Here is a 16,177-nt window from a genome sequence, read left to right as displayed (position 1 = left end):
TGATGGGGTAGAATGCATGTTTAGGCTTGTTGTTAGGTTTATGTTGTGATTTGAACAATGTATGTTGGAAATGTGTTGTTTGAAGTGTTGTAGTTGGGGTATATTATAGTTTGAGACCCCTAGGTGTGATGTATGATGTGTATGCATGTGTAGAAACAAGTTTATGCATGTTTTGAGGCGTTTTGGAGGCTGTGGACACAAGGGAGCCAAGTTTCTGCCCTTCGGCAGAAACTCAGGTTCGGCCGCCGAAGTGACTTTCGGCCGCCGAACCCCCTTGTGGAGGCAGTTTCGGCTGCCGAAGCCTGCCCCCGAAACTCAAGTTTCGTCTCTGTCTGGGAGGTTCGGCCGCCGAAAGTGCCGCCGAACCTGCATGACTTTCGGCTGCAGAGGGACTTTCGGCCGCCGAACCTGCCGCCGAAAGTGCCCTGTTCAGCCATTTCTTGCATATTTTCATGTGATGTTTTCAGGATGTTTTAGGGGGTTTTTGGGGAGTATTTTTAGAGTCATATTCATGTATGTTTGGTCCCTCATTTGAGTCCACCTGTGTAGGTTCGGACCCGAGGAACCGAGACCCCCAGCAGTGAGCCAGCTGCTTCAGAGTCTCTTCAGAGCTAGCCAGAGGTGAGTGGAATAAACTTTAAGTTTTAAAGCAAATTAATGAAATGTTTTAGCATGATTCACGCATCATGAATGCCATGAGATATATTAGGTTGTTTGCATTAGAATTCACGAATATGTTGCATTGCATACCTTGTTGTTGATGTGGATGAATGTTGAATGATCCATTAGCCCTTGTATGTCATGATAGCCTATGTGAGTCCAGGTGTGCCTGCTACGGCTCTACGCCCCTGGCACTATGACTGATTATGGAAGTCCGGGTGTGCCTGCTACGGCTCTACGCCCCCGGCATGTATAAGTAAGAAAGATAGGGGCTAAATGGTGACAAGTTCATCCTTGTTGTGAAATGTTTGTGTTATGGCGCATACATGAAAGCATGATTTAAAATTGATGTTTTATTATTCTGCTCACTAGGCTCTAGTAGCTCACCCCACTCCCTTTATCCCCAGAGTTGCAGGTACAGGATAGATCGGGAAGTCGGCTAGAGTGAAGTTAAGTCATGTATGTTGTAATAGATAGTAGTGGACATGAACATGATGTAATGAGTACTTATGACCATGTAATGTAATTAATGATTTGATGATGTATTGAGGATTATAGTAGTGCTTGACCTAGAGGTGTGTGAATCCCCATTATGTACAGAGTATTTAATGAGTAATGATGTTAATGACCATGATTATCCAAGCTGATATGTATGATGATGATACCCCATTGGAGTATTTGATGAGGACTCCAGTGTGGGGTTTATGTATGATTTTGTGCATGCACAGGTTTTGCTTGGATAAGAGAAAAGAAAAATTTTACAGATCATGTATATGTTGTTATGTGTGGGATTCCACAGGTTTACAGGAGGAATGTAGGCTTGCTACGGGTCCCGGCGGCCTTAAGCCGATCTGGATCCTAGCGCCGGTAACGGGTCGGATTTCCGGGTCGTTACACCCGGAGGCAACACGCAGAAATGATTTGGGCATGACGATTTGCCCAAATCACTGCCCAAATCAAGCGGAGGAAGCAGAGACATAAAGCTAAAAACTGGACTGACTCACAGAAAGCGATTGGGGCAGCGATCTGCTCAAATCACCGCCCCAATCACATTGACAGCAGAAATTGACAGCAGAGGCGGGAAAGTGCAGAAATTGAAGATTTAAAATAAAGAAGTCCTAACCCCTCTCAAACACTTCAAGATCAATCCTAGGGCATCTCAAAGAGTCACTCTCCAGATAGACCTCCTCAAGAAGAAGATTTATTCACAATTAAAGAAGAGATCAAAGACAAGGACCAATCCAATTTAGGATTCCAAAACCTAATTGGATTGGGATTCCTCACCTATAAAAGGAGGCAGCCCAAACCAGCAAACATATCTTCTCTCCACAGCAGAAATTCTGCAGAAAGCACAGCAAGCTTGTCTCCTTCTTCCTTTCTTCTTTCTTTTGTATTTTTGTTCACCATGAGTGGCTAAATTCATTCCTTTCTAGTTGAAGTTGGAAAATTCAGATTTGTGATGAATTGAGAGATTTAAATCTCCATTGTTAAACTTCTATTTATTTTCAATATTTATGCAATTTGATCTTTCTATAATTGTTGCTTTGCTTTTAGAATCAATTTAGGCATATTGCTTTTAATTGCTTGAGTAACAATTGTTTGAATAATTTAGGTCCGTAATTGCTTAGATTATTTAAACACACATTTAATCAAGTTGCATAATCTAAACTTGACCACGCGGTTGGCAAGGTTAGAATTAGGTTTCTCTAAGTCTTAATGCAGTTAACAGTTGTTCAATGCTAAAAGGCCCAAAGACGTTCCTTGGCAACTTGTTAACTAGTGTTCGATTAGCGAACGTTTTCTAATCAAACTAGAACTAAGGAGGAATTTGGATTGTGAGAAGCGTCTTCCACATCCTAAACTAATTTATTGAAATAAATAGGAGTGTTAAAGAATCAATGATCAATTCTAAACAATCTGAAATAGATTCATACTTCAACTAGAAGCTTTTCTCTTATTGATTTACTCATCTTTAAATTATTTGCTTTCTATTGTTAATTAGCTTTAGTACATCTTCAAAACAAAACCCCCTTTTTATTTTTGCTATTTACTTGCCTTAGTCATTATTAGGAAGATATTTGGTGTCAAATCCTTGTGGTTCGACCCTATTGCCACTATCTGTAAATTTATTTGTTGATTGATAATAGGTTTATTTTTTATGGCTTCGACAACCGCTATCAGTTATTTTAGTTTATATAAGAATAGGTCCTTTATTGGTAATGCAATTCTTATGGATGGTTTATATAAAATGAAGCTTGATGATAATTTTTCTCAATCTTTATTTAATATTAATCATAATATTGGAAAAAAACGTAGTTTGGCGAATGAACATTCTGCTTGCTTAGGGCATAAAAGTTTGGGTTATATATCCAAAAAAAGGTTAGAAAGATTAGTAAAGAATGAGTCTACCAAATCCAAATTTTACTAATCTTGGCTTATGTGTGGAATGCATTAAGGGCAAGCAAACAAAAAATAACAAGAAAGGAGCCATAAGAAGCAATCAACTTCTTGAAATAATACTCACTGATATTTGTGGACCTTTTGACACTCTGTCTTTTAACGGAGAAAAATACTTCATCACCTTTATATATGATTTTTCATGTTATGGATACATCTATTTGCGGCAAGAAAAATATCAATCTATAAATAAATAACCTTGAGGTGTTTGTAAAGAGGGTTGAAAGGCAATTAGATAGAAAAGTGAAAATTGTAAGATCTGATAGAGGTGGTGAGTATTATGGAAAGTATGATGAATCTGGATAGTATCCTAGTTCGTTTGCCAAGTTCCTTAAAAGCCACGGCATATGTGCACAATATACTATGCTAGGCATATCACAACAAAATAATGTGGCAGAAAGGCGAAATAGAACATTAATGGATATGGTTAGGAGTATGATGAATAATTCCTCATCACCCAAAAGTTTATGGATGTATGCACTTGTATTTATTAAATAGGGTTCCTAGTAAATCAGTTCCTAAAAGTCCTTTTGAGTTATGGAGTGGAAGGAAACCTAGTTTAAGACACCTAAATATTTGGGGTTGTCCAATAGAAGTATGAATTTATAATTCACATGAAAGAAAATTAGATTCTTGAACGGTTAGTGGTTACTTTATAGGTTACCTAGAGAAATTCAAAGGGTACAGGTTTTACTATCCAAACCATAGTTCTAGAATTGTTGAAACAACAAATGTCAAATTTTTAGAGAATAGTGAAGTTAGTGGGAGTGCTGAAAATTAAGCTATGGATATTAATGAAATAAGGGTTAATGTTCCATTAACCATAAATGTTCCTAATCCAACAGCTATAGCAAATGTTGTCTAACTCGCGGTTGTCAAAACCGGTCAAAAATAACCTTTCTGGTTATCAACAATTTATAACTGTAGATAGTGGTGAAAAGATCGAATCCACAGGGATTTGAGAACTTACCTATTTTCCTTATCAAGACTAAGAGAATTAACTGAAACAAAAATATACTGAAAGAGAAATAAACTGGAAGCAAAATAAACTGAAACGAGATAAAACTGAAAGCGGAATAAACTGAAACGAGATAAAACTGAAATCGAGATAAACTAAAAGAGAAATAAATGGAAAGCAAAATAAACTGAAAGCGAAATAAACTGAAATGAGATAAAACTGAAAACGAGATAAACAGAAAGCAGAATAAAAATAAATTGCAATAAAAGTAAAATGGGGGGTTTGAGATTGATTTGATTAACAAACTACTGAAAGCAATTAAAATAAGCGAATAATAAAATAAAAGAGAAATAAATAATAAGAAAGCTCTAATTGAAGAATTGGATCCACTTCAGTTGTTGGGATTGATCATTGACACTTAGTTTCTTTTGATTGATTCAATAGATTAGTTATGGAGATGGAAGACGCTTCTCACCACCATGTCTCTCCTTATTATTAAACCAATTAGGAAACGTCCTCTAATTAATTACTAATTAACAAATTGCCAAGGAATGTCCTTGGCCTTTAGGCATCAAACAATTGTTAATTGCATGAAGAAAGAGAGAGATCCAATCCTAACTACTCAAACACATGAGATGTTGCTAGATCATACAATTTCATTGGTTTTTACACCAAGTGTTTTTATGTTTGAATAATCCAAGCAATTACGGACTTAAATCACCCAAACTAACATATTATTACCTTGCAATCAAGAATCAATTGGCCATATTGATCAAAACAACAAAGCAACAATGGAATTAAGCATGAGATTGTATGAATATTGAATAACAAAAGATAAACAATGTTTGATCAAGTCTTCCAATCCATAAAACAACTAAACCATCACCTAATCTTCAACTAGAATAAAAGGTTTCAGCCTCTCATGGCTGAAACAAAATCAAAAATAAAAGAAAAGAAGAGAGATAGAAGAAGAGATGTGAATCCCGTAGCTGTCTCCAAGGTGGTGTGTAAAGAGTTGTGGGGAGGCTCCTTATGTGTCTTTTTATAGTTGAAAGTGTTGCCCTAGGTCCTTACATGCTGCCTTTGCTTCCTAATTAGTGAAGAGGTTGCTCAAGTTGTGTCTAAAAAGGAAAGATTCGCGTTCCAAAATTATTCAGAAGGAAAGAGGCGTGCGCTTGCTCTTCAAATGGAGAGTGGCGCGCGGATTGTGCTTCAGGGGGAAGGATGAGCGCATCAAGGCTTCAGAAAAGGAAAGAGACATGGCTGGAGCTTCAGAAGGAAAGTGGCGCGGATCAAGCTTCAAAAGAGGAAGGATGCACGCGGATCATGCTTCAAGAAGAGGTGTGCGCGCGGATTGTAGAAGAGGAAGTGGAGCGCAGTCATTAACGTGCAAAATTGGAAAGAAATCTGTCCAGTCTTTCCTTTTTAGGTGGAGCCTTCATTTGAATTTTGAATGCTGAATGTGGAAGAGGCAAGTGTATCTCCTTGAAATTTTGCTGTCTAAATAGGAAGATTTGACTGCTGCAGTGTGTGCACATCTTTAAACAAGGAAAGAAAGATCTGCAGTTTGAATTTTAAATAATCTTCTGACTGAGCTTTCCTTATTTGCTTTTGCTTCTGCACTTCCCTTATTTGATAACTTTCCTTTTCTGAAAACTTTCCTTATGTGAAAATTTTCCTTATTTGAAAAATTTCCTTATTTGAAAAATTTCCTTTTTTTGGCACTTTCCATATTTGGCACTTTTTGGCAGTTTTAGGAGCATTTTCTCCAGATTGTCTCTTTACACCTAATATATGCAAAACATGATTAAAACCATAAAATTAAACAGAAAAGATGCAAATAAACATCAATAACATAATGAGAAAGTGGACTAAAATATGCTCTATCATTGTCCCTACTTTGGAAGAATAAATAAACAAGAACAATATTTGAATAATGAAATAGCACCCCATGAAGAACCTAACTTACCACCAACTCATGTCAATGAACCAGGTGGTATAGCCTTAAACAAACATGTAAGGGTTAGAAGGTCAGCTATTCCTGATGATTATGTGGTTTATTTGCAAGAGTCAGATTTTGATTTTGGCATTGATAATGATCATGTTTCATTTTCATCAGCCATGGATAGTAATAACTCTGAAAGATGGATTGATGCTATGAAAGAAGAAATAAAATCAATGGCTCAGAAAAATGGTTTGGGATCTTGTAGACTAGACAGAAGGATGCAAAAGAGTTGGTTGTAAATGGATTTTTAAGACCAAACGTGACTCCAATGGCAATGTTGAAAGACATAAAGCTAGACTTGTTGGCAAAGGTTACACTTAGAAAGATGGCATTGATTATAAGGAGACTTTTTCACCTGTTTCAAAGAAAGATTCTTTGAGAATAATTTTGGCATTAGTACTCATTTTGATTTAGAGCTACATCAAATGGATGTGAAAACAACCCTTCTGAATGGGGACCTTGAAGAGGAAGTTTATATAGATCAACCTGAAGGTTTTTCCATAAAAAATAAAGAACGTATGGTGTGTAAATTGAAGAGATCAATATATAGACTTGAACAAGCTTCTAGACAATGGTATATTAAGTTCAATAATATCATTACTTCTTTCGATTTTGAGGAGATCACTATTGATCGATGTATTTACCGAAAAATTAATCGAAGTAAGTTTATATTTCTGATTTTGTATGTTGATAATACTCTGCTTGCTGCAAATGCTCTAGGTTTATTGCATAAGACTAAAGAATTTCTTCCTAAGAATTTTGAAATGAAAGATATGGGAGATGCATCCTATGTGATAGGAATTTCAATCTTCCATAAGCGATCAAAAGATTTATTGGGATTGTCTCAGAAAGCCTATATTGAAAAAGTTCTTGAGAAATTTAACATAAGTAAATGCTCTGCAAGTTTAGTTCCTATTTAAAAGGGAGATAAATTTAGTCTTATGTAATGTCCAAAGAATGATGTGAAACGTAAAGAAATAGAAATAATTTCATATGCTTCAGTTGTGGGCAGTTTGATGTATCTTCAAACTTGTACCTGACCCGACATCAGTTTTATAGTAGGCATGCTAGGCAGATATCAAAGTAATGCTGGTATCGATCATTGAAAAGCTGCAAAGAAAGTGTTAAGATATATTCAAGGAACAAAGGATCACATGCTCACTTATAAGAGGTCTGAGTATTTAGAAGTGATTAAATATTCATATTCAGATTTTGTTAGCTGTGTTGATAGTAGAAAGTCAACGTTTGGTTATTTGTTCCTATTAGATGATGGAGTAATCTCATAGAAAAGTGCTAAACAGTCTATCATTACTTCATCCACTGTAGAAACATAATTTGTGGCTTGTTATGAGGCTATAATTCATACATTATAGCTACGAAACTTTATTTCAGGGCTTGAAATTGTCGACATAGTAAGCAGGCCGCTGAAAATTTATTGTGATAATTCTGCAGCAATTTTCTTCTCTAAAAACAACGAATACTCTAGAGGAGCAAAACACATGGAGTTAATGTATTTTATTGTGAAAGAGGAGATTCAGAAACAAAGAGCATAGAACATATCAAGACAGATCTTATGGTTGCAGATCTACTGACTAAATGTTTACAACCTAAGACCTTCAAAGAACACATGCTTAGGATAGGTCTTGGTTGTATTGATGATTGCTAATGATATTTATGTTTTGCTTTAACACTTTTGAGCTCAATTATGGCATGTTTCTGGATTTTATATTTCTTATTCATAATGTTTATATATACATGATTGATTGAATATGAAATTTATTTATATTTTCATAACTAGTATGTGGATTTTATGTTATTTATATAGAAGTCATGAACCTAACATAATAAGTTTTTAATGTAGTGGTGTATGGAAGAGAGTATGCGACTATACTGTGTATGATCGTCATAACCCACATTATGTAATCTATTGTGTCGGGGTGCTTATGATGACTAACGGTTTATAAGATTTAAGTTTGCTAGCTTTATGATTATACTATTAAATCTAACGTTGAAAACATCCGACCAAGTGGGAGAATGTAAGAAATATGGCCTAATGTTGAGCCATATTTTAAGCGCACTTACATTAGGTTAGGATTTTTATTTATTTAATAGTGTATTAAATCTAGACTGTTAAAATCAGTACTTTATAAACATACAAGATCTAAAGTTTCCAGGGTATATAAACTAGTCCTCTCTCCACTCTAAGAGTAACATAACCATTCTATCAAATAACTATTATATAAAAGAGGGTTAAGGGAGAGAAACTAGTTTACAGGTTATCAAAATCTCTCTACAACAATGACAAATTCTGCACAAGGTCAGTAATTTATTATGTTTTTTTCCTATGTGGTTATTGTCATATTCAAGATCCAATTAAAGGCCTGATTACTTATAGTTAATTTAATGTTCAAGGTGTTTTGATTGCACTTGAATGATTTTGATCGCAATCAATTATCAATAATTTTACACAATGGTCTAGGTTCGGCATACTGGGTACTAGAAATGAAAGGTATTAGGCACTCTTCTTACCTGAACTTTACTTGAGAATAAGTATCTGCTCCCTATATTAATTTTTATATCTTGTCTTTGGGTATTTATTGAGAAATCTGTTTCAGGCAATATGCAATTTAATTATTATATGTGCATTAATCACGCAAAGGCACCCATTTCATATGCATCCATTAGTCTAAGCATGCCGAGTTTCTATTTTAACTTAATGGGAAGGAGTTACTAAGTTGCCCTAATTAATCATGTTCTTATGCTCATTTCATGCCATTGAATAATTTGCACCAAAGAGGAGGGACTTAATCATGCATAACTTCTAAGTTTATATCCTTAAAGTCCAATTTTATGGTCATCTTACCCTAAGGACATTACTCTTAGTCATTTTCATGCTAAAGTATAAATCATAGCATAAGCAAACACAACCATATCTCTGTTATACCAAAGTTACTTTTAAATTACCAAATAAGTTACCTAATTTACTAATTTAATTACAGGCATATTAGGTGAGGTGCATAAAACCATCCCAAGAAAGGGAAGGAGAAATGAATTAACCAAATTCAAATCTTGAGCTAAAGAAAGAGGGAGGAGAATAAAATTCATTCTAATGGCTATAATAATATGTCTTTTAGTAAGGACATGCCTTTTGATGGAATTGATTGACCCAGTGGGTAACCCATTCCAATTTTCAACAGCTTCATATAGTGAAATATAATGACAAATCAAGTAATTTTTATTTTCATCTATATTGTAAAATTTTGAGATTGAGGGATCCTTTTCTTAATTTTTATGAGATTCTATAATAGCACAAATTCTATTTGAAACCTTACTAATATATTTAAATAAATATTTGATGAGAGTCGATGCACAACAATATTCTATATTTATATGTTGTTGATATTTAATCACGAAGTCTCTATTAAATAGAACTATATATCTTTTATCAATATTTGAACCCTTTTTTTTCTCAACGAAGGCATCATTGTCCCTGCTCTTGTATATAGTAAAAGTATTTTTATCTATAATTATTGTATTAGAAACTTTTTTTAGGTAAATACTTTGAATAATATCTTTTTTGCACACGTAGTGATCGAGGATTTAAAGGATCATATGATGGATCATGAAGTTTGAAACTACTTCAAATGTTTCAGAGTGATATATTTTGCATGGCAATTCTATAAAAATCATTGAATTAATGTCTTCTATTATTTTTAGTTTTCGTCCTTATGAAACCAAACCAAGTAATGAACATGTGGCAATCCTCTCTTTTGAAATTCAATTATATATAATAAAATTGTGTAATTCGCAAAATGTTTGTATTTTTTTATATCATCTATTAAGTAATTAAGTTTAATTTTGAAAACATAACTCTAACAGCAAGATTTTTCTATAGTGTTTGGCCTAAGATAAGCTATAACAAGCATTTAATTTGAAGCTAAATTGGATTGCTTGTGAATGTTTGAAAAAATCTGGATGCCCATAAAATTTGCAAGTTATCATAGCATCATGGTAATGCTTAGGTATATACTTAGGGCTTCCATTATATCTTGAAGACAATATTATGGCTTTTTTTATGGAGTAGTCTGGCACATTACCTTATGCATTTCTAATTCTAAGGTAAACTTTAGATCATAACTCATGTTGATCATTCTTATTCCATACATGCATAAACATAAAAAATATATATTATTGAAGGAAAATATCACCTTTTAAAAGGGTTGCTTTCTCAAGCACTCATTTTTACGATTGATAGGCATAATATTCTCATATTGTAACAAATTTTCTTGTTTTGCTACTTGAACGATTCACATTAATATATTCAATATCTATACTATAATCGTCTTTATCGTATGAGAATAAAAAGAGATAATGATAATGACGCGGAACCCCAGCCTATTAGATACTGAAACGACACATACCCTAGTAAAAAGAACTTAGTTCAGAAAATAATTCCCCAATCTAAAGCACCCTTAATTAACATGCAATTAAGAACGCTTATAACTGATTGATTTTAAAAACAGCAAGAATAAGAAATATACAAGTTAATATCGAACCTTATTCATGATGCAGTGTCAAGAACCAAGATCTCTCTTAAGCTCTCAAAAAAGAATCGCATAAAGCAATTGTATTGAATAATTGATAATCTGTCTACAATATGGAAAAAGAGATGCTTTATATAACCTAAATAAAGACCCATGATCTTTGCCACTTCCCACTACTATGCATGGACCCATGATCTATGCCACTATCCACTACTAGATAACTACCCACTACTGGTTAACTATCCACTAACTACTCACTACTGATTAACTACCCACTACTGGTTAACTACCAACTGTTAAATAACTACCCACTACTAAATAACTATCCACTATTAAATAACTACCCACTATTAAATAACTACCCACTATAAATACAAAGTTTGAACTGTCAATAAGAAAACATTCGGCCTAATTGACTTGGAATGGGCAGATTGTTCTTCAACTTCAAAATGAACTTGCAAAGCTTCAACATATTCCTTTATGAATCCTTGAAGTGCTTCCTTCAACCTCTTGGATCTCAACCTTGTAATTGTTTCTTGAGGCAATGCTAGCTCATCAGTGTTGTTGGTTATGCTTACATCAGATAAACATAAAACTTGGATGTAAAACAATTATTCTTTTCAATTTTCTTATTTTATATTCTACAATAATATCTCTATCTTTATCGTAAAGACCAAATTCACCTACAATTAGGCCAGCAATTTCTAAAGTTGTTGGCAATATATATTGTAAACTATAATTCAGTCTCCTTCCTATCGGTCTAAGTTTTATAGCTTATAATCACTTAGAGTAATCTATTTCTAACCATTTTAAAAGACTTAACAATAACATTATTTTGATTCAAAATGTCCATGAATTTCTCAATATTTTCTTAGTTTATAGAACAATCTTTAGGAAAAGCATACTTTTAATTTTGCACTTCATGTTTCTGATAAAATTTTGGTTTTTATCATTAAATAGGCAATAAAGATCCAATAACATGATAATTTTGTCCTCTAATTCTAAAAATATAAAGACCCACCTACTTTTTAATATTATGATCTATTTTAGCACCCATTAATGTAAAAGCAAACATAAAATTATAAACAAGAATATTGTCTCCAAATTTAAGTTTAAAGGAGTCCAAACTGTTACTTAAAAGATAAGCCAATAAAGAAGGTGGCTCTTTAAGCAAAAGTAATTTAGCTTTTTCCTTTATGGCAACAAATAAAATATATTACTTCTCCACTCCTTAGGCTGCTTTGCAAAGTCTCAACTTTCCAAAATAAATCTCCACAATAAATACATTCATGTTTTAGATATTCTAAATCTAATTTTTTTGTTGCTTTCCTGAAAGTCATTGTACAGCTTATTAAATAATCATTAATTGATTATTTAAAAAGTAGAAGAATTTTTTTAATACATAATGTTGTACAATTGGGACATGATTGAGACTTCCTTGCATTATCAATTGGTGAGATGATAAAGCTATCTTGATTTCTTAAAATAAACAAAAAAATGGCACAAGCATGACTTAAAATTTCTTGCCGGCTTATGAGAACATCAACTAAACGAACTTAAGAAACAATTGGTGTGCTAATTGAAGAAACATTAGTGGATGAAGTGCGGTGTAATAAACTCAGAGAAAAAGTCACTATGCCGAGAATGTCTTGGACATTTTCTTCATTGCAAAGAAACACTTGAGGGAGCACAAAAAGATCTTACCAAATTTATTTGTAAGAATCTATAATTCTTTTATTCTTTAAATATAAACTGTATAAAATAGCTTAACTTGATTTAACCATACAAATAGATTAGTTGAATTCAATAAACAAATGATAAAATAATAACTATAAAGTAAAAGTATAATTATTTTATAATATTCAATTTAAATTTTTTTGATAAAAATCTAATAAATAATTATAAAAAATACTTAAAATGAATAAAAATAATTTTAAATTATAAAGTTTAAATTTAATAATCTAATAATAAATGATAAAATTAAATTTTAAGGGTTAAATTAGACTATACAAGATAAAATATATCACTTGTCCTATAATATTTACTTGCAGGATAAACATGAATTTAAATTATAAATTTGAAAATTTAATAATTTTTAATAAATAATGAATTCAATTTAAAATTTTAAGAATTAAATTGGACTACTCAAAAAAAATTATATAAGTTGACCTTATATAATTTATTTATAGCATAATAAATATGATTTTAAAATTTTAACCAATTTTTAATCAAGAACAAATTGAATTTTAAAAGTGAATTTAGAATAAATTTATTTTTCACAATAATAAATTTAAAATTGTTTCTATTAAAATATTATCCACTTTATATTATTTTATTTCTAAAATATTTTTTAAATTTAATAAATCCATAATGATGTTGTGCTTTGTAGATAATTTTGCGAACTGCAAATATGCATAGTATTGTAAGCACTCCGATCTAAAATCCAATCATATGTGGTTTATAGGTTCTCTGCAAATGCATAGTATTGTAAGCACTCCGATCTAAAATCTAATCATATGTGGTTTATAAGTTCTCTAATTTTTAAGAATATTGATATAGAATTGATTAAATTTCATTCGAAAGTTTTAATTAATAACGTTTGACTAAAATAAAATAATAAAAATAAGAGGTTAGAAGCCAAAATAAGCCTTATTGAAATTCTTGAAAAATTGAAAATTCTATCAAATAGTCAAAGAAATCCTATTTATAATAGAAAGAAACCTAATATGTAAAATTATAAAAATATCCAAAAAAATAATTAAAATGCAAATTAAAATTGACCATCTAAATGGTGAAATTTTCGTCTCGAACTTTAGGCCTCTAACCCTCCTCACACTTTTGAAAGTCGTGCGTCTCAAAATTTCTTTCCGAAAAATTATCTTGAGTCTCCATCGGACGTCGGCAACAAAAGTTAAGTCCGGTTCAAGTCTGCCGTAAAATTCAAGACTAATTATTTCGTATCAAATATTGGATTAGAAATTACTCAGCAACAATAAGTAAAAATTTAGTAGTCATTAGTGTCAGCTGAATTTCGCACTCAATTATAGATACTAGCCTTACAATAAGTAAAATTCAATTATTTCTTGCTATTTTCTTTTTTCAAGTATTATAGATATTAATTATAAATTTAAAAAATTAAAAATATTCATAATGGTTAGAGATAGATTTAGATAATCGCTTAGCCATACAACTATTCCTACAAATGTTGATAATGCTAATATTTTGAGTCAATAAAGAAAAAAAATCTCCTTACAAGTTATAAAGTTGAAGTATAATGTAACTATTATAAGGATTCTTAACATTTCAGTCTGTTAAGTATGGATTTCTTTTTCTTTGGTGAATAGTCAATAGGAAACTATTGAGTAGACTATAGAAAGAATAAGTTGGAGGTTCTAGGCATGTATAATAAGAGTAGGGTACCTCTATATTTTTTAAAATATTTTTTTCTTCACATATCAATTTGGATTATATTTTTAGGCATGTGCATATGCCCAACCTGGAATTAAGTTGTGCACTGAAATTCTATTGAAAATAGTAAACTTATAAGTTAATTTTATAATTGTAATTTTCTCTTGGTCTCTTTTCCTGATAGCATGCTAATTGAATAATGACTTTTATTTTACTATATTTATATATTTTTTCTTTTATATATAAATATATTTACTAATATATATATTTGCTTTTCTTTTTCTTTTAGGAAATATATTATATGCCACTTTTACTTTGTAAAATTGCATATGACATAATAATGAAGCAATTGTAACTTTTAAGTTATTAGCAAATTTATTAAATGTAATACAAGCTGCTAAATAAAAACTTAATCACAGATCTTAAACACATAACAATAGGATCTCTTCAAGACTCAGTACCTCCCTTATAAAGCAGCATGACATTGCTTTAGAGCCTATAAGTCACTCTCTTTAATATAAATCTTTCCATTCATTTCACTCAAATATTATGCATAAGCATTTCGATACAATGTTATGTCTCCATAGTTATAGTCTTCCAATTCAAACATATAAAGGGCTTTCAAATAGTCTATGGCCTGAAAAGTAACATGATCTTTTGCATCGCTAACACCTATTGTTCAAATATAAATATATTTTCCTCCACATCGATATAGATAAAATCAATTTCATAGAGTGCATACCAACTTGTAAGGGCTCTACATGGTAGGATGCATCTAGTAAATCAAAGTATTGGAGAATTTAGTGAAACACAGCCTTAAGAGGAATCCTAACAAATAATCTCTAAAAAGGAGAGAAAAAAACAGAGTAAAAAATGTAGAAAATTGAAAACGGTAAATAGTCCTCTATTTAATAGTGTTTTTGATGTGGAGAACTTTATCTAGGCTATGCTTTAATATCAAACTAATGCATAACCTAGGATCAACTTTTGATAAAAATCTCCATCATACAACTTGATAATGAAACATGCTAAAGATATCTTCCAAATGTTGCTCTACCACACCACTAATCAATTTATGTAATTAAAAATATAGATAATCAAATGATAATTCCAACTAGAAAATGCCACAAAAAATTCTTGATAAGATAACGAAGCATGGAGGGATGAAATTTAGATTAGAACACCATAAGGTTGAACCTTGATAAGTTGCTAACCATAGAGAAATATAAAGAATTAACCATATTTGTAATGGATAAAAAAAAAAAGAACCAAAGTTCAACTAAGAATTTTCATTATGGAGAAAAATATTAACTTCAACATTTTAACTTATTCTAGTATCTACAAAATATTATCTACAAAATAAAGGTTATTTATAGCAAAAATTCTTCTAATCCTAGTTGGAATAAATAACAAAATAAATCCTAACTAAAATAGGAAAATAAAACAAATCCTAGTTAAACTATAAAAATATAAGGTATTCCTATTTGAATAAGAAAAACTAAATCTAATATTACTAACAAAAGGATAATAATAATAAATTATAACCTAACTAGGATATAAATTAAAATCCATTTCTTTTCATAATTATTACTTCTAACTGGATAAGAAGATACTCTTCCACTTGATTTAGGACTATAAAATTCATCTATCCCTTTAGTGAGCTAAAATCTCTATTTATATAGGAGAAATTTATTAATCAATAATGTCAATTTGACTCCTAATCTATGTAGGATTATAAAAATAAAAAAAATAATAAAAGCATTATATAAGCTCTCAAAAAGTAAATAAATGATGATTGAAACTAGACCCACAAATTTTAATAAAAATAAGGTTATTTCTTTTTAACTTATTCTAGTATCTACAAAATATTATCTACAAAATAAAGGTTATTTATAGCAAAAATTCTTCTAATCCTAGTTGGAATAAATAACAAAATAAATCCTAACTAAAATAGGAAAATAAAACAAATCCTAGTTAAACTATAAAAATATAAGGTATTCCTATTTGAATAAGAAAAACTAAATCTAATATTACTAACCAAAGGATAATAATAATAAATTATAACCTAACTAGGATATAAATTAAAATCCATTTCTTTTCATAATTATTACTTCTAACTGGATAAGAAGATACTCTTCCACTTGA

Source organism: Manihot esculenta, chromosome 7 (genome assembly GCF_001659605.2).
Source record: "Manihot esculenta cultivar AM560-2 chromosome 7, M.esculenta_v8, whole genome shotgun sequence".
Taxonomy (NCBI): domain Eukaryota; kingdom Viridiplantae; phylum Streptophyta; class Magnoliopsida; order Malpighiales; family Euphorbiaceae; genus Manihot; species Manihot esculenta.
This window is presented reverse-complemented; position numbering follows the sequence as displayed.